A 20,717-nucleotide genomic window follows, 5' to 3' on the forward strand; every position below is an offset into this window, starting at 1 on the left:
ATTTCTACCTCCCGGGTTCAAGCGATTTTCCTGCCTCAGCCTCCCGAGTAGCTGGAATTACAAGTGTGCACCACCACACCCGGCTAATTTTTGTATTTTTAGTAGAGATGGGGTTTCACCATGTTGGCCAGAATGATCTCGATCTCCTGACCTTGTGATCCACCCACTTCAGCCTCCTGAAGTGCTGGGATTAATATACGTAAGCCACCGTGCCTGGCCTATTTTGACTCTTATTTTTCAAATTGTACATAGGACATGGTCAAAAAGTGCTTCAGTGAAGCATGGCACAACTCTTAAATAGAGTTCTTATCTTGATGGATTGGATCTAAAGCTGCAAGTCTAGAAGACAATTTATTCTTCGTCTACTAATATACTGATTGTCCATCTGTATCCCCAAAATGTGCCAACCAGCCTTTGAGTAAGGCTGGAAAGGCTCCTGGAGCCCAGTGTGCCCAAAGTCTGCCCAGCCACTGGCATTCGTGGCTTGGAGGTGGCACTGCTGGAATTGCAGGGCTCTTGAGCAGTGGACAGTGTGACCAGCTCTCAGTTTTCCAATGAGGCCAGACCTCCCGGAAAGTGTGTTAGATAACTCAGTGTGGCCCAGAAAATGGGTCTGTACCAGGCACTGGTACCAGGCCCTGCAGAAGAACCGCTGTGTTTTCCTGATTCCATTTGCAGCTTGCTCTTCGCTCTCCCTGGGTTGCCCTTTCGGAATGCTGTATTTCCTACACCCAGTTTATTTTGATTCTTATGGTTTCTGCCTCCTTGGCCCAGAGGCTTTTAGTTTCTCCTACATCACGTATTTTGTATTTCAATCTGTCATTAGGAACAACTAAACAAAGCCTTCAAAATGAATCAAATTTCAGAATCCATGTAAAACAGACTTTTAGTATTTGCTTAAGGAGTAAGCCTACATGAGCTGACTTCATGGGCCCTCTAGGATACAGACTGAGATCTTTACTTAATCTTTAATCATTATTTTTCTTAAAATATATATATTTGATTAGATCAGTTGTTCAGTATTAAGATTCCTGGCTGTTTTTGCCTTTTAAAATTGGAAACTGCAGAAACAAACAAACTCTGTCCACATTATAGTTAAATAGATTTGCAGACAAATGCAAAGGCTTGCCAACCCTCTGACCTTGCTTCCTTCAAAGGGTGGCAAGTGTAAAATAAAATCAGCAGAATTGTTACTGTTACCATAAAATGCAAATTTGTATCAAATACCTTATTGGCAATTTTCCAAATAACTTTTTTTTTTGAGATAATAGTCTTACTCTGTTGCCCAGGCTAGAGTACAGTGACACAAACATCCCCCCACCTCATCTCCCAAAGTGTCATGGTTACAGGCATGAGCCACTGTGTCTGGCCCCAAACAACTTTTGAACTGAAAAAATAATACTTTATTTCTGATTTTTAAATTTATTTTTTATTTTTTTAATAGAGACAGGGTCTCACAATGTTGCCCAGGCTATTCTGTAACTTCTGGCCTCAAGCAATCCTCCTGCCTTGGCCTCCCAAAGTGCTGGGATTTTAGATGTGAGCCACCACTCAGCCAATACTTCATTTTTGAAGGCTAACAAATTTAAATGGAAAGTTGCCTTTAAATACTGTAAGTTATGACTAGGCTCTGATCATTAAGAAGGAGAAGAGGGAGAAAGGGAGAAATATTTTTCTGAATGCTAAGTAGTGATTTTTGAAGTTTTTTTTTTGAGACAGGGTCTTGCTCCATCACCCAGGCTGGAGTACAGTGGCGTGGTTACTGCTCACTGCAGCCTCAACCTCCTGGGCTCAACTGATCCTCCCACTTCAGCCTCCCAAGTAGGTGGGACTATAGCCACGTGCCACCATGCCCAGCTAACTTTTGTATTTTTTGTAAAGACAGGGTTGAAAATTTAAAATAGAAAATGCTTCCACATGTGATGTTAGTATCTAATGTAGCATCAATGACATTTGCCTTGCCAGAAGTAAATAAGGGTATTTTGTCAACAGTAGTGCCTGATTTGTTTGAAAGTAGGAGAGATTAAAGACAACCTTTACCCAACATACAGGAATGAGGTAGTAAGATAATGTGATGACTCTCATGCCTGCCTATCTATATTGTATTTCCTTAGAGCAAATTGTCCCTTTGTTTTTCGTGTGTGTGTGTGTGTGTGTGTGTGTGTGTGTGTTTTGGAGGCTGGAGATGGAAGAGGAGACTAAGGAAAAAAAACTGTAGACATCACCGAGCTTTTACCCAGAAAACCTCCAGCTAGAGCTCTTTTTAGTTTATAGTTGATTCAGTGCTTAGAAGACTGCTTGCTGTTTGTGTCGGGTCTGGCTGTTATAACATTCAAACCTTGAGGAGAGAAATAGCTGTAAAATATAACATCAAAACCTTTCATTTCTTTCCATTATTTATCACCAGAAAAAAGTATGTGAGTCTTAATAAGAGGAATTAAGTTAAAGCATTTGTCAGATGCCAGTTTCTTTTGCTATGGGTTCAAACTATTTTCAAATTGTTTACCCTACTAAGAAGTTAGAAGAGCAAACAGTAATTTGAAACCATAACACACACAGTTTAAGCAGTCTCCAAACAAACCCAGTGAATCAACAATATTGGAGAGTGTGAGTGTGTGTGTGTGTGTTTCCCTGGGGAAGTGCTATGTGCACATCCCACGTAAGTCTTTGTAGGACATAGAAAGATGGGCAAAGGGACATGTTGGTGACTTAGCAATTGGTAAAGCCCTTTCTGTTCCCCTTGGAAATCCAGTGTGTGCTTAGTTTAGTGAACTAGCTCTGGACAGTTCTTTGCACTAAGCTTCTATAATAAGAAGGTAAATACTTTGGGTATGGTAGCAAATAATAAACCAGTCCACAACAATCAGAATCTTAATATTTCTCAAGCAGATTTATAGAAATAATTAAAATGGACCATTAAAAAGCAAAGGGGGCAAGCTTTTTTTGGAAATACCATTATTCAAGTTTTGACTGGCCTTGGACACAAAGAGGATCCCTGTCAAACACTTAGCATCATAATCAGTTTACATCTACATCTCTTTGTGGGCCTGACCTGGCTAAAATTGAAGGGGGGTCTTTTGAGGTTAAATCTAGGAGTCCTTTCATCTTAACTCCTAACTTGCTGGCCTCCTACTGAAAAACAAGGATCTGGCAATTAACTCAGAAGGGTTGGTATTAAATATTCAACCTTTTTTCTAGTGTTTTTGTGCCTTTGATCAACTTTTGTATGTTAGATATTAAATTGTAAATTAGATAGTAAAAAAGAAGAAAAATTATCTGTACATTACAATGTGTCCAATTGGTGGTGATTTCTCAAAACTATGCCAGAATAAGTTTACACTTAATCTGTCTTGAAATGTTGCTGATTTTCCAAGTAATACCCTAGGCTTCCTACCCTACCACTGTGCGGAAGGCACAGGTGAACAAGTTTCTGCATTTTGGGGTTTTGAATTGTGCCCTGCTTCCTGTGGGGTGATTGATGGGCAGTGTCACTGCAAGCGTCTGTTTCACACGGTTGGGGGCAGGGAGGGAGTGCAGGGCAAGCACACAGCTAAGCACAGGACAGTTTACACTGTCAAATGGAATTGTTTTCATGCTGGAAATGGCTTCACAAAAACAATACACAATTTTTCTTTTCTGGAGAATTGAAAATGTTAAAGGACCATGGAAAAAGGAGAGCAGAGAAAATACTAGATGTCCACACATCTTCATGTCTCCCTCCATGCCTCCCATGACAGATTCGAACATATTTTCTAGCTTCACATTCCCTTCTTTACGGCATGCCTTCTTCACAGTTTATCTTATTTGATAAGGAGATTAATATCCAAGGGTGGCTACTTGCCTGCAGAGCATAATCAGGTTAAACATTGTCTATGGCAAGGGAAGAAGGCAGAGAAATTAATCCTACCCCAGCAGCTCCATTGCACAGGAACTCATAAAAAGAGGGTCTCTGGTGATCCCCCTACTCATGTACAGAGTCTACAGAAGTCCCTTGATGGTACGAAAGGATAATAAATCTTGGGACCCCCATTTCACTAAGCCAAAGAGAAAAGCAAACCTGCCTCACATTCTGTTTCTAAATGAGATAGCTACAAAGATTAAAAAGCGACATATCTCCCTCACAGTTTGCACACAAGGAAATTCCATGTGGACAAAGGACAGACAGAACTCAAAGTCATCCCTCTGCTCATGTGAGACAAATGCGTATCTGTGCTTCCTTTGCCTTTTTGTTTCACTAAGCCAGACTAAGGTATAAGTGACTATTCCTGTACACCCCCTCACATGTAAGTTGTGTATTCAGTAAAAAGTTAATCAGAGACTCAAAAGAATGCAACCATTTCTCTCTTATCTACCTATGACCTGGAAGCCCCTCCGTGCTTCTCGTTGTTCCAGTTTTCTGGACTGAGTCAATGTACATCTTACATATATATTGATTGATGTCTCATGTCTCCCTAAAATGTATAAAACCAAGCTGTGCCCTGACCACCCTAGGCACATGTCATGTCATCATGACCTCTTGAGGCTATGTCATGGGTGTGTCCTTAACCTTGGCAAAATAAACTTTTTTTTTCTTCTAAACTTTAGAATCTTAAACTAAATCCTTTATTTCAAAAACCAACATAAAATGATTTCCCAGGCAGAGAAAAGGTTTGAGATGGAAGCATTCTTGTTAGCACTCCCTTCCTGCATAAATGGGATTGGATAGAGAGGGGAGAGGGAATGACCAAGGGTACGGAAAGCTTTCACAATGCATGCCGAGTGTGAAGTGACACCCCCAGCAGATGAGGTTTATCATCTTTACTTAGTCACACAACATCAAGGACTGGTTAGTTCCAGGGAAGGGCTCCATTTCATCACCTGGGTCAGTTCTCTTCCCCCGCATGCTCCACAATGCAGTAGAACCAAACAACACATTTATCTACAATAGAATGTTTAAATAACACCTGTCCAATAACTGCCCTTACTTTTTTGTGCTGTTGGGGAAAAGAAAAAACCAGAAAGCAATAAATCCCAAACCCTTTGGCAGGTCGGCCAGTGCCTATTCTCCTAGGGCACTTTTAGTGGAACTTTGGCTGGGCCTTGCCCTCCTCCCAGTATCATTGAGGAAAGTGGCAGCAGGACAGGTTTGGTCATCTACACTGGAGTAGAAAGAGAAACCAAACATGATTTGGGCCACAGGTGGATTCTGGCAAATTTTTGGATTGGTTAAAAATGTCATGTTGTGCACAGGATGCAGGAAAAGGAGGTTTTTTTTTTTTGAGGGATGTAATGTCTGTAGGCAGCATGAACGGTCTGATCTACCCTTGGGGAGGAGCTCCCTGTGTAAGGACAGAGAAACTAGGGGGCCTCGAGGAAGGTGTTGGTTCAGAAGACGGAGGAGACAATCGTTCTGGTGGCATTGATGGTGCCTTCGCTGTCTGAGCTGGACTCGGAGTCAGCACCCAGGCCTGGGAGGATGCTGATACAGACTGCAGCAGAGGGGCAGTGGATGGAGGGGCCACTCAGGGAAGTGTTTCCAAGAGACTTGCAGGATGAGGACTCCTGATTCTCGTCATCTGGCTCAGGGTCCGGTTTCAATCTTTTCACACTGTTGCCACTCTCTGAGCTCTTATGCTTCACAGCTCCTGCCAAAAGCTTCGCCTGGGAGAACTTGTTCTTGGTTTCTATGGGCTTCACAGTCAGTTTCTTTTCCACTTCCTTCTTGTTCTCTTGAGAAATTCCAACCTTCTTGAGGTTATTTCTGTATTTCTTCAGTTCTTTCAGTTCTTCTTCTCTTCGTTGCTTTTCTATTAGTTGCTGCTATCGAGGAACCCCATCAAGGAAGTTAGTCTCATCTTCATCTAAGCCTCTTACCATGTTTTTAAATTTGAACTGTTCCTCATACTCCTGCTGCTTCCTGTCCTTCTGTTCCTGTAGCCTTTCATATAGAGATCAAGAGTCACAAACCTCCTCTGGACATTCTTCTGGATCTTCAGGTTTTCGAACTTTCTCCCATTCTTCTTTCCTCCTTTTGCGCCGTTCATCTAGTTCTGCCTCAGACACGAACCTCTTTTTGATAATAAGGTTACCATCATCCCCTCCATCCATAATGAAACAACCAATCACCACTATAAAGTCCTGGCCAAATAAACTTTCTAAGTTGACTGAGACCTGTCTCAGATATTTTGGGTTCACAATTGACAACCACAAAGGGATTCTGAGTGGAGGTTCCCCTGACCTTTGACAAATTTCTTATTCGTGCTTAGTACCAGCTTGAGCTATCTTTATGACTCAAACCAATAAGATACTTGGCTGAGGCCTGGGAACCTCCCGTTTAGAGAATCCCCGATCTCCCCAAATTTGGTCAAGATCTAAAGTTTACTTGGCTGTACAACCCCTCTTCTGGAGTTTCACTTGCTTCCAACAAGGAGGGCAAGTTTTCCTACTTCCATGACAATGGAAGGCAGGTAACTCTTTTGTGGAGTCTGAGCTGACTTCAAAACAATTTGAGATTTTTCCTGCTTCTAGGATGGTAGAGAGCAGTCTTCAGCCTGAGACCCATTCTTAGGTAAGTAGCTGAATCAGGGTTCTGTCTTAGCTAAAGTTAAGATTCACAACCAGCTGGTCTTAATTTCTCCTTACCATTAGAGTACTCAGTAATCACATAAATTGTGCAACTGTTTGATTTGCTTAGCTGTTTTTGTTCTTGTTGCTTGTTTGTTTTTATTTTAATTTAATTTAATTTAATTTTATTTTTTCCCATTGGGTTTGACCAACTCTATCGGCCTTGAGGAAATCCAAAGGAAAGTCCAAATTGTGGGGAACAAGGCCTCTGAATTGGCTAAATTCCCACAACTGAAAAAGAAAAAAAGGGAAAAAGAAAAAACGGCCAGCAAAAGGAAAAAAAGGGAAAGATTTTTTGTTTAGATTACCTAAAGGGCTTTAATTATATAACAAGGCCACTTTTTTTGTTTGTTTGTTTTTTTACTAGCCAAGCCAAACTAAAAGAGCAATGGCTGTCACCTCATGCTGCAGTTTGGTAACTAAGGTTATGCCCCTTTTTTTTCCATCACATCAGCCTGGGTTTGGTTCCTAAATCAAGCCCTTTCTGGTTTGGTATTCGTGTTACTTTTGAAATATCAGCAATGTGTCCTAGCTAAAATATGGTAATGAGATTTAAAAGAATTTTTTTAAGGGAGCTTAATGGTTAAAAGTCAGCTTAATTAAAAGCTAACATCTAAGATGTGTTTGTGTGTGTTGTGTCTGTATGTGTGTGTGTCTGTATTTTAAAGGCCATCATGTTTTGTTTTGTTTTTTTCTCTCCTAGGACCTTGGTTTGTTTGTTTTTAGCAAGTTTTTTTTTCTTCTCAGTGGACTGAATCTGTGTTTTCATTTGTTTCTGCTGTCTCTCCTTTTTCTTGCCACCCTCTGCTGCATGAGGAACCTAAAATAGTTTCTAACAGCCTGTCAGTTTCTAACAGGCATTCCTTAAAGAAAACAGAGAAGGTGCCAGACTCTCTTTTGGGGAGAAACCTCTGTTTTTCCTTATGGAATCCCAAGAGTGTAAACAGACAAGTTCATCTCAGGTCTTAAACTCCTTGCTTTTGTATTATGTTACCTGGTTCTTCTTCTTCTTCTCCTTCTCCTCCTCCTTATCCTTCTCCTTCTCTTCCTCTTTCTCCTCCTCCTTCTCCTCCTCCTTCTCCTTCTTCTTCTTCTTTCTTCTTCCTCTTCCTCTCCTTCTCCTTCTTCTTCTCCTTTCTTCTTCCTCTTCCTCTTCCTCTCCTTCTTTTCCTTCTCCTTCTTCTTCTCCTCCCCCTCCTTCTCCTCTCCTTTTTCTTCTTCTCCTCTCCTTCTTCTCCTTCTCCCTCTTCTCCCTCTTCTTCTTTTTCACTAAAATAGTTACAATAACAGAGGTTACGCTTGGGCATTTAAAGTAAGTAAGAGTATGGTTTAGACACTTAGGGAAATGTCTTTGTTAAAAAAAAAAAAAGAGGATACACCGTAAAAGCATCATGTGGTCTTAGCCTCATAATTCTATTTTTGGAGACCCAGGATTCAGTGTGGGCTCAGTCCAGAGCTCAGAGATCCAGTTTAGAACTACCTATCTAAATAAAATTGGTCTTCTTATATAATCCTATGATAGATTTCTATAATTTTATGTTTGATTTTTTCATTTGTTTTTAATCTCCCTCTACTTTCATCAGACTGTTTCTCTCTGTACCTTTAGATGTAAATTTAACTATCTGATTTTTCACCTAAGAGTTCCTTTAATGTACAAATTTAGAGCTATCTAGCTGACAACTGCCTAGGGTAATAAAACAGGCTACCAAGAAATTGGAAGTCTAAAACAGAAGTAAAAAAAGGTCTTATGAACCTATAAGATCTACTTCTGTCTGCGTGTCTAATACATCTATACATTTATATATCATACATGTTTCATTGCTAAAAATATATAAAAGAGGTGTAATTAATTGGCTTAAAGAAAAAAGGTTGCTTTCAATCAAATACCTTATCAGAAAAAAATAGAGACTTTAAGTCAAATGCTATTTCAAGTTCATGTAATTTAAGTAAATCTTTAATAAATAAGCTGATTTTAAAGGCATTCATGAACTAGAAATTAGAAATGGCTCCAGAATTGTCAACATACATTATTGTTTAAATTTATTGGTAAAATGATTTCATATTTATCTCTGCTAGATGTCAAAATTTGGCATGAGGGTTATAAAGCTATGAATGCAGCATGAAGGAAAATTATCTTTGCTTGTGCAAAATTTGATAAATAAGGCATTTAATATTGTTCAGTTAATGGAAACAGCTAAATTCTGAGTTATTGGCAAAAAGGAAGGAAGGGAGGGAGGAAGGGAGGGAGGGAGGAAGGAAGGAAGGAAGGAAGGAAGGAAGGAAGGAAGGAAGGAAGAAAATATTTATCTAACTGTAAGGTTCTTACTTAGGAAAACCTGAAATTCACAGACTATAAAAATGATTAACTGGGAAATAACATTAAATGGTAACTATCACAGTTTTCATAAGTAATCTGGGTAAAAATTTAAAAATTAATTAGGTAAATGTAATGAATAAATCCTTGTAAATAAACTTGTCATATAAGTTAGAATCTAAAGTTATATTAAGTTAAATAATGGATACTCATTAAATGTCTGAGTCATTTCCAATTTTTAAAAGAAATATAGGAAAATATTGTTTCTAAAAAAGAAGTGTGTTCTTATTTAAAGGAAAATAATTTTTGTCTAATTCAAAGTTTATTTAAAAGTTATTTATGAAATAAGGTAAAAGTAACCAGTAAATAAAAGCAAGGTAAAGGAAGTTATAAATATAACAGGTATTTTCAGCAAGAAAGGTTAAAAGGAAAATAATTTTATATGAGAAATAATTTTATATGGTAGATTTCTGCCTTAGAATAAAATGACTGTTTGTTTAAGAAAAAAGGATGTTCAGGACAAACCAGAAAGTCCAAGCATGTCATGAGTGGTCTGTGTAAGTCATAACAAGAGGATTTACGGAAAAAACTTGTATATGATCAAGTTGTTTATAATTAAGGGAAATTGTTTATAATGGTCTTTCTAGAGATTGGGTTTTGATTTTTTTTTAAAAAAAGACATTTATATACTAAAGAATTGGGTAGAACAATGAAATTTTCTCAAGGTGTTGATTTACAATTAATAAAATTACAAGAGATTTTAATGTTTTTAATCCAAAGTTTAAACTTTTATTGCATCTCTCTGTTTTCAGCTTTCTCTCCCCATTTGAAAGGCCTAAAATGATAACTCTATCCTTCAACTCATTTTCAGCTCCCATAAGTTTTATTTCTTTGGGTTCCAACTGTTTTTTGTGGCCTGATGCTAAAAATGTTTTATCTTAAAGGAAATGCTTCCTTCCAACCTAATATTCTGTGCTCTTGGCTTTAAATTGTTTTACAAATCAGAAAATTTTCACTATGAATTAGGAAACACTTCCTATGTCTAACTAATTCAAGTACCCTTTTCATTAGTTTTGACTTGATGGTTATCTAAATGGACTCCCCAGAGGAACCAACATTTGCACGCACTGTAGAGGGTCTTTTCTTTTACCTTTGGGTAACTGGCCTAACGAACAGATTTTATGTTTATCAAAATAATTTTGATATCATTAAGTTTTGCTTTTCTTAGAAAAATTGAAAAATATTTTTAATTAAGGCTATTACGTTTATATCTGTCTAGCTTTCTATATGTGCTTTAAAAGTCCTTATGCCATTAAGTTACAGGGTTTTGACTCCTTGGTCTAAAAAGGACACCAAGTCCTGCTAAATCTTAAACAATGACAGCAGTTAAAGCCTCATCTTCAGACCCAGTAGAAGATGCCAATCAAAATAAATTGCATTCATGAGACACAGGGCCAGAAATTAAAGCTATTCAACTCCTCAAGGCCAGGGACTATCACAGAAGAGGCAGGCAAGTGAGTAAGGGCTGATTTTGAGAGATAAAGTCAGGTGAGTTTCTCTATAAATTAACTATTAATGTCAAAGGCACACTAATGCAAGACCAGCATATCGGCCTCTGTGTCAGATTGACAAGGTTTTCTTGGTGCATTAGCTTGCTCCTTAATAAAAGGTATAAAGGTTATAAAAGGCTTGTGGAAATTATTTCTTATGGTCAAGATGGTTAAAATTTTATAGGTTGTTTACAAAATTTTGAAAAACAAATTTAATTGGCCGTATGCTGTCTTTATTCAGTCTTAATGTTTGGGAAATTAAGTTTCCTCTCTCAAAGAATAAAGGTTTTAACTTTTTTTTTGTAATCTTTAAGTTATCACTTTGGCTAAATGAATGACTTATTTTACAATGACCTGTGATCCTATTTTGTGATATCAAGTGTTTTAAATTTTTTATATTTGACAAACTCCAAAATCAAATTCTAACTTTGGTCCTCATTAATTTTTTTATGTTAGTCCCCTGAAGTCAAAAGAGATGCATTTGGCTTATTTGATATAATAAAATCATACAAGAAGTATTGTCAAATATGAAAGTGTTTAACTTTATTTGGTTTATATTTATATAAATGTGTTATTAGTATGTATTCCAGAATTGTGTGAAATTCCTGTGATTCTGTTATGTCTTAGCATATATTATTGGTAGTAATTATGGTTATTATGTAAACTCACTGTGTGCCACAGAAGTAACCAAATTTCTTTGTCAGTTGTGTCTTTAACTATGATTGTTCTAAGACTTTTGTCATCCAGAGTTGTTTTACTTTTATTCTTTTTTAAAGTTGGTTTTATAATCAGCTATAGGACTCTGACAGGTGCTTTTGAATGCAGGTTTCTGATAACTTTGGGTATTGCAACACTAGAATAGAGGAAAACCTCCCGAGACTCTCATGGAGAGCTGAAATGTTCATGAATATCAAGCCAAACAGGAGTTAACTGCAGGACTGAACTAATAGAAGACTGAAGTAATTCTTTTATGATTTTTTGCTTAAAACATTGCTGATTCTTTGTTTTTCAGAGCCAAGAAAACTATTGAGCTTTTTATAGCTTTTAACAATTAAGTATACTCCTATAAACAAAATTTGGAGCATAATTCTAATTTCTCCAAAATTTGGAAACTAGCTGAATTCTTAACATATGATAATAGACTTATTTGCATAAGTTCAATAACAATGTTTTCTTTTATAACAGGACACAATTGGAATCACTGGTTTTGACTGGAATGGCATGCTTTCAGATATAAACAGTCTCCTTTAAGGAATCAAAGTTGACTTATAGGGCCAATAAAAGCCCCTTGGGAAAGCTGGCCTCATACCCTGTCTACACAGTCCCTGTGGTAAGTAAAGAATGTCACTTTCAGATAGGCCCAGGAGCCCCAGGTTTTCTTGGGACCTCAAGGTGAGGAATTCACCCAATTAATACAATTTTTGCAGGCACTTAAGGCATTAAAGTTGAATCTGAGATTCCTTATGGAATAAAGTTCCAGCAAAGCCAATTAAAAAAAAAAATAGGAGCCTATATGGCAAACAATTATCCATGCTGACTTTATGCAAATACTCCAGCGAAGTATAATAAGACTAAAACTTATTTTGTAAATGAATTTGTCTTTGATGTATCTTTAGTGAAAATGGGACTGGAGAAAGAATTACATTTCAAAATAAACTGCAGTACATCTGTTATTAGATTCTAGTCTTGCCTAATGTTTTTCGCTTTTTATTATTTTCTACAGTTTGGACTGAATTCTAAAATTTTTAATGGCTACAAGTCTCCAAAATAATGTTTTCAATTTTTTCTTTCCTTTCCTTTTGTTCCTATTTTTCCTGATTTGAAATCACTAAAAATTAAGCTGTACTTTCTTAAAGCCATGAAAACCGAAGCTATAACTTTAGAAGAAAATAACAGTGACCTATTTACATCCATAAACCACTTTTATACCTGCTGCCTACTAATGTACAGACTTCAGAATAATATGGCCTATACTGATTTCCCAAGATCCTCATTTGTTTTTTGTTATTTTCTCCCTTCCTCCCCCTGTTTTCTTTTTGTAGGATGTGAGGCTTCACAACCTGCTAAAAATGAGCTTTCCTAATAACATGGGACCTACCCATCTAGGAATGAACCATCTTAGCCATGAGAGATTAGATAAAACCTGAGACCAGAGACTAATTTTCTTCTAAAATGCTTTATCTGAAAGATTTTAAAAAGAAAAAGGGGGAAATGTGAAAGGAAAATAAATTTTGAGACCCCCAAATCACTAAGTCAAAGAGAAAAGTTGAGCTGGAAAATGTGTTGTTGTGCAAATCTGCCTCTCGTGCTATTCCTAAATGAGATAGCTACACAGATTAAAAAGCTACATACCTCCCACACATTTGCACACAAGGAAATCCCTTGTGGACAAAGGACAGACAGAACTCAAAGTCATCATCCCTCTGTTCATGTGAGACAAATGCATATCTGATGGCTTCCTTTGCCCTGTTGTTTCACTAAGCCAGACTAAGGCATGTGACTATTCCTATACCCACCCTCACACATAAATTGTATATTGAGTAAGAGACTAATCAGAGACTCAAAAGTATGCAACCATTTGTCTCTTATCTACCTATGACTTGGAAGCCCCCACTGCTTCGACTTGTCTTGCTTTTCTGGACCGAACCAATGTACATCTTACATATATTGGTGTCTCATGTCTCCCTAAAATGTATAAAACCAAGCTGTGCCCTGATCACCTTGGACAAATGTCATCAGGAACTCCTGAGGCTGTGTCATGGGTGTGTCCTTAACCTTGGCAAAATAAGCTTCCTAAATGGACTGAGACCTGTCTCACATTTCGTGTTCACAATGATTGACAGCCCTTTGTCCTGTGCAGCACGCTGGGTAGGGGCACCATGAAGAAATCAGAGGGCTAACCCAGAAGGCTGGAGCACGGAGAGAACATAAAGGGAGAAAGGGGCCCATGGAAATTATGACTTATCCTCAGTTTTTTATTGGCATCAAGGTTTTTAACAAAAGTCATATACTATTCTACTTTTAGCTAAAGTTCTTGAGATAACCAAGGAAGACACATTTTATGTGTATGCGTGTGTATTCTCTGTCACAATCAGTCAATTTCTTCTTCATTAGATTGCAAAAATAGATGCTATAATAAGGAACTTACCAGGCTGGGTACAGTGGCTCACACTTGTAATCCCAGCACTTTGGGAGGCCAAGGCAGGTGGATCACCTGAGGTCAGGAGTTCAAAACTAGCCTGACCATATGGTGAAACCCTGTTTCTGCTAAAATATAAAAAATTGGCTGGGCATGGTGGCGGGCACCTTGTAATCCCAACTACTCAGGATGCTGAGACAGGAGGATTGCTTGAACCCAGGAGGCGGAGGCTGCAGTGAGCCAAGATCGTGCCACTGCATTCCAACCTGGGCAACAGAGTCTCAAAAAAAAAGAACTTCCCTACCAGAATTGCCTTCCAATTCCAGAAAGCTGTGTTTGTAGACTCTGTCTCCCCTGGGTAACCTTGAAACACCCATGCAACCCAGTCCTTGTGTGCCTGTAGTTAGAATCCACACACTTGAACAGGTAGGCTAACTAGCTATTAATTTATTTTCCTTCTAAAAAATGGCAGTAGTTAGGCTGACCTCTAAATCAAAACTACGGTCATATAAATTGCTAAATGTTCTAGCCAACAATGACTCTAATGACCTAGAAGCTTCAGTCGAATTCTGCCACTTCAACTGTCCAAATATATTCTAGTGCCACTGGGGAAAAAGGAGTCAAGCATTCTATGTTAGAATGTCTGGTGGGGGGAAAAAAGGTATTAAGATTCAAAGGCTCCACAGAAATAATATTGTACTATATTTAAGATTTATGTGAGATTTAGTTTGGCAACATGGATAGGACCATCTTCACTGACCTAGCTGCCATGGTAGAATGGTAAAATGCCCTCTTCTCCACCCAACAAACACAAGTGCTCAGAATTAAGACATTCCAGTCTGGAGCTGAAGGCTGGCTGCTTCCATCCTCAACCACTAATCGTATGTTCTCCATACTGATCCCTCCCTTCTCCTGACCATTCGTTCCTTATGATTTGTAAGAACTTTCTCCCCATTAAACCCAAAAGTTTAAGGGCAAGCCTGTCTTATTCAACTTCACATCTTTGTAGTATTTATCTTCAAGGCTCGACAGCAGTTAGTAGTCAACATATTTTCACATTGCTTGTGATTTTCATCACCAGCAAATGTTACCAGTGGGCCTCCAGTCATTGAAGGCTAAGTGCCCCAGCAATGCTAATTATCATTATTGAAAACACTGAGTGACCATTATGTGCAAAGCACGAGGAGGGCTACAAACATGTTCAAAACAGTTCTTGCCCTCAAGAGGCTTCTATGGGCCAGAAGCAAATCTTCTAGATCCAAGCTCTTTGAAGCCTGATCCTCTTCAAGGTGTTAATGGAATCACGTGGTAAAAGTCAACATGGGTAAGTTGACCAGTCATTCAGCAAATACTCATGACCATTTAAACTTATATTTAAAAAATAACCTACTTGATAGTATCAGTGAGTTAAGATGCAAGAGTGCATGAAGGGAACAGCCAGGTATTGTAAGATTTTAGGTGAACCCAAGAAATGTAGACTTGTACAGATCAATTAAGCGAAACCTTTCAGAAGACATGCTGATGTTCGACCCAGAGCAATGTGGCTCAGTGTTGGACTGAAAAACAACTCCAGCTTTGTCATGGTTTGGGAAGAAAAGGGATGGACTGAGTTCTTTCTTCAGAAATTTGATAAAGTAATCAGGCAAAGAGGACTGAGAATCGAAGCATGTAGCTTTGATCCTCCACTTCTTTTAGGGCTACACCAAAGAGATGGGGATGCGTGCTTTTAAACAAGACTAACTATAGCCTTGATAAGACAATTACCTGGCTCTGTCACTGCTTGGGCTAAAGCGTTTCCATAAGCTAGGTGTACAGGATTCCAAAGAGGCTACTGTAAGGAAAAACAAAATCATAATAATGAAAAGTCAGCAGACTAGAAATGAAATTAATCGTTGAAGTTAGTTCACTACTAGTGAATGGGAATTCACAAAAAAAAAAATGAGCTAAAAGAACTAAACAGGCAGAGTTCTTCCTAGAATAAATCAAGGTCAGTGTTGAGGTCACTGGCAAGGAAGTCTGGAGTGGCTTGGACTGAAGCTACTTGTGTTTGGGGAAAAAAGACTTGTTTTCATTGCTCTAGTCATAAGCATAAATAGTGACTCCAAAAGCTTGAAAACTCGAAGACAGCACAACAGCCTCTTAGTATGTCATTGTATTTTTTTTAAAAGGACAAAGGGGCAAGTTAGGGCCACAGCCTACTATGAAGCTTTAATACTTGCCTTTCCATTGTGAGTTTAGGCAAGGTCTCTTATAGACACACACAAAATTTTGTCATTAGACATAGCTGTTCATTTGCTATTTCTAACGAATTTTTTTTTCTTCTCATTTTATGGCTGGCTTCATTGGAGAAAAATGCTAACTAAGCTTCACAGAGAAAATATGGTGAGCCTTTTCAGAGAAACAAAATTTTGAGAAGAAAGAAATTGTTAGTGCCCACTTCAGGAATCATCTGACCCTCTTCAAGGTGTTAGTGGAATCAGGTGGTGAATGAAAGTCAACACAGGCAAGCTGAGCGGTCATTCAGCAAATACTCATGACTATTTAAACTTACATTTTTAAAAAAAACTCACTCGATAGTACTAGTGATTATATAGTAACCATTGCCATGGTTAAAACTCAATTCTCCAAACATTGCCTGGGCTTTTTGCTACTTCTGTTATTGATACAAACTAGTCAGAAAATTTTAATCCATAGGATTTTCTTTGTTCTTATCTGAGATGGGGTGGGGGAATAGGAAAAAGAGAATTTGAGAACAATATAAATAGATATCCATTACTTATTTGAGGAATGCTTTAAAGAGTTAAGCAATTTTATTAGTTTTAGAAGTACGAATTAGGGAAAACATGGCCATCTCATAAAATATATTTTTGGATTGGAAATAACCATTATTAAAAAATTACTAATGTATAAATACTTATTTTTAAGCAGTCTTGTTATAGTAAATAAAGCTCTTAGCAGCTTCATTTAAAAAAATCTATAGTACAGATTAGTAGTATATGCTTATTTACAAGAGGGCAAAAAAACTGAGACAGTAAAAAACTATCCTTATTAGGCTAAAAGAAAGCTAGTGTTTTGTTTTTGAATTTAACTTCCCTTGAACTTTCAAATAGCTATTTAGAAAGCATTAATTTGGGGCCGGGAACAGTGGCTCATACCTGTAATCCAGCACTTTGGGAGGCTGAGGCGAGAGGATAGCTTGAGCCTAGGAGTTTGAGCCCAGCCTGGGCAACATGGCGAACCCCATCTCTACAAAAAATACAAAAATTAGTTGGGCATGGTGGCACATGCCTGTAGTAAATATAGTAAGTTTTTTGAAAAGCTTCAATTTGGAAATGGGCTGAGGAGAAAAACAAGAGAAAAAGGTCTAGTTTAGTGAATGCATGTTTTCCTATATGGAACTTTTTTACATAGTCCTATCCTAAACTATTTCTGCCTCTTCACTTGTCCTGTACTCTTTACTGACAAACTGCTCAACTTTATGCTTACTTGAATTTCTGTTTCCAAATACAAATCATCTCCCATGCTAGAGGAGAAATTCTAGTATTTCTAGGAGTGGAGCAAGTGGTGTCACTGTCTATACCAAGAAAAGCCTCTGATTGCAACCCTGGTGCAAGAGGAAAGATTTAGTGGGTCCTACTGCCTTTCTGGACCAAATATCCTTTTTAACAAAAAAATGCTATTGTGAAAAACATTTTTAAAAAGAAAATGTAAAAGACTATTACTATGGAACCCCACGTATCTACCCACTTATCTCAACAATTGCTAACATTTTGCCATATTTTCTTTGACATCTTTCTCTCTATATATGTGAATACATATGAATGTATTTTTGCTGAGTCATTTAAAAGTAAACTGCAGACATCATGCCACTTTGGCTTTCAGCAGTTTAGGCATGCATTCCCAATAAAGCTGTTCCCCTACATTACCACAATATAATATCATACCTAAAAAAAAAAAGTTCCTAGCAGTGTCAAATACACACTCAAGTGACTCAGTTGTTCCTCCAAATGTCTTATATAGCTACTTTCTTTGAATTATGATCTCAAATCTTTTGTTTTCTAACGGTATTACTATTTTTTTTTTCTTTTGTGATGGACTTTTTGAAGAGACCAAGACAATTATGTTGTAGAATGTCTCAGATTCTGGATTTGTCCAGTTGATTTTTCTTGGTAACATTTAACTTATTCCTTAACCCCCTGTATCTTCTGCACACTGGAATTTAAGGTAAAATACTTGATTCACTGCAGACTGAACAATTCCAGCAGAAATATGTGATACTGTGTAATTTATATCTCATTATAACTAAGGCACAATGATTACGATTATTCATGATTTTAAATTTGATCACAGTTTAGGTTGTAAGCACAAATCTCTTCTTATTAATGGTACTTTTTCCCCTTTCAAATTGAGCCATTTGTAGGGTAATACTTTGGTATTATGGAAATAGTCTGTTTTCCATTAATCTCTCACCTAATGATATTGGCATCCATTGGCCATCTGTGTGAATCAATTATTTTAGTCATGGTTGCAACATGGTGATTTGTCTAATTTTAAAAACTGGTCACTCTTCTGTAAACATCCTAATGTCTTAGGTAACATCCTGACATTAATTTAGAGTAAGTTATAAGTATACTGCCTCTTTTGTAACTCATTCAAATGAAATTGCAGGGCAAGCACTGAATATTTTTCTGCATTTGAATTTTGGATCAAAAACAAAAAAATTTTTATACATGACTCCTTTGAATTAAGAACTATGCAAGGAAGCCTGGCACAGTGGCCCACGCCTGTAATCCCAGCACTTTGGGAAGCCGATACGGGCAGAACTACGTATACTGAAGGAGTTTGAGACCAGCCTGATATACATGGTGAAATCCCATCTCTACTGAACGCACAAAACTTAGCTGGGCCTGAGCAACAGAGTGAGACTCTGTCTCAAGAAAGAAAACTATGCAAGGAGTTGGGGATACAGGGTGAAGAAGACAGCCTACCCTGTGCCTTTCTTAAGAGCTGAATGTCTAGTCATAATAAGTATATATTCCTCAAAGGAAAGAATAATTATCTGTCTAAAGCCTTAGGCAGTTTTTATAAAAAGCTTCCTAACGTAGAATCAGAAATCATTTAGGAAGAGAATAACAGTAAAGTAGCATATATAAATAATTTATCTTGAGTACTTTATTCATTATTCTAAGGCTTCATAATTTAAAAACTTTTCAGGAAGGCCAGCAAGATTAAAGTAACCTTTCCTCTCACTACTCTATAATGCTTTACACTCATTTGGAAAAAAAAAAGTTTTTACAGTTTGCTGTTAATAGAACGTCAATAATCAAAGCTCCAAGATGTAGTGAGATGTATGTGGCTTACGTTCTTCTTCCTATGTGCCCTATACCAGCTAGGTGTACATTTCACCCGTAAGTTATTTATATGAACATATACACCTGTACCAAAGGGAAAGTGATATGGAAGTCGTTAGTCATAGAAAGTTACTTTTAAAATCAACAAAATGGTATCCTGTTCCTCTTACATCTTCCTTATGAATCAACAATTCATGCAATCTTTGACAGAGTTTATGGTAAAGCTTAGCTTGGACCCAAACAAAACTGTGGTTTTGGTTCTTGTGGAACAGTTTCACTCGTTTAAAACACCCAGAATTCTTAGTTCTGATGGCATACTAACCAACTAACTGCACAAGAGTAGAGTTATGGTATTCAGACTGGACCTACTTTCCTTGTATTTCTAGTCTCCTTTTTCCCTACCAGAGCTGATACCAGACTAACAAACAGTTCTCACTTAACATACATAAACTACTAAGAGTCAAACTTTATTTCATGAAAACAAAGCTGAACTTTGTAGTTTCCTGTACATTATGGTGACCACTTGACAATTTATTATAAAGGCCCATTTATGCTGGGAAACCTGTTGAACAGGAAACCTTCAAGTGGGAACATAGAACTGAATTTAATGAAAGTCCTCAAAAAAATTGTTTGCATTGTCCTATTTTAATAGGTCCTGCTATACTGTAAAAATAGTAAAGGAACTGTGACCTTGGGAAAGCTTTGAAATAACGCAAAATACAACTGGTCTCCTGATCAGAAAATAGCCTCCTCACAACTGGATAGTCTTAGCTGATGTAAAAATTTGTAGTCTTGGCCGGGTGCGGTGGCTCACGCCTGTAATCCCAGCACTTTGGGAGGCCGAGGGGGGCAGATCACGAGGTCAGGAGATTGAGACCATCCTGGCTAATACGGTGAAACCCCGTCTCTACTAAAAAAAATATTTAAAAAATAGCCGGGTGTGGTGGTGGGCACCTGTAGTCCCAGCTACTTGGGAGGCTGAGGCAGGAGAATGGCGTGAACCCGGGAGGCAGAGCTTGCAGTGAGCTCAGATTGCGCCACTGCACTCCAGCCTGGGCGACAGAGCAAGACTCCCTCTAAAAAAAGAAAAAAAAAAATTTGTAGTCTTAAAGGGGAATTCGATTTTTTGAAATGCCTAAATTTGGTTAAAATTGAGTGATCAAAGATTTCAGGTAGTTTCACCTCTCTCAGGCAAACTTAAAGGTTAAAAAAGAAAAAACAGAAAGAGCTACTGGCAAAGGATATTTAGGGCAATTGCAAGTAGTTATTTAAGTAGTACTTCACAAAATTAGCATCAATTATACTTGAATGCTGCAAGGAACTAGCAACTCAGACAATTTACTTTTCTTTTTCTCAACTACAGTCATCTCCAGTGAAAGCTAAAGGCGAATAGGCACATTCTGAGGTAGCTACGTTATTCTTTTAATTAACAGTTCCATGATTAGAAGAAATTTATCTTCAGTTTTTTTCAATATATATCATTTTACTTTATAATGATATAAAGTAAAACACTTTCCAAGCTCACCTGATTCCCTTTGCAGAATACTGCAAGTTAAAGGCCAGTGGAGAGACAGGCAGGCATCTTGCATACTTTGCAATGTACCTAGTATGAAGCCATTTGCAGGGAGATGGATTTTTTTCCCCCAATGGGGAAGATATTTAATACACATTAACTTTAGAAGAAACCTGACACTTTTGACACATTGATTTAATTATGCAGTTGAAATGGCAGGATTTAAAGGGGAATTCAAGTATATAGT

General features: G+C 37.7%; 1 protein-coding gene and 1 pseudogene across 1 annotated transcript in view; both read right to left on the reverse strand.

Moving 5' to 3' along the window:
- The window catches only part of LOC105463494 (FH2 domain containing 1), a 54,925-nt gene extending 45,962 nt beyond the window's left edge, over positions 1 to 8,963 (reverse strand). The window contains exon 1 of the mRNA XM_011710613.2: positions 7,598 to 8,963. The gene's annotated coding sequence lies outside the window, so the exon portion shown is untranslated. The remainder of the gene's footprint in view (positions 1 to 7,597) is intronic.
- LOC105463496 (PSME3-interacting protein pseudogene) lies at positions 34 to 7,587 on the reverse strand (annotated as a pseudogene).
- Positions 8,964 to 20,717: the final 11,754 nt, after the last annotated feature.

The sequence above is a fragment of the Macaca nemestrina genome, chromosome 3 (assembly GCF_043159975.1).
Source record: "Macaca nemestrina isolate mMacNem1 chromosome 3, mMacNem.hap1, whole genome shotgun sequence".
In the NCBI taxonomy this organism is placed as follows: Eukaryota; Metazoa; Chordata; class Mammalia; order Primates; family Cercopithecidae; genus Macaca; species Macaca nemestrina.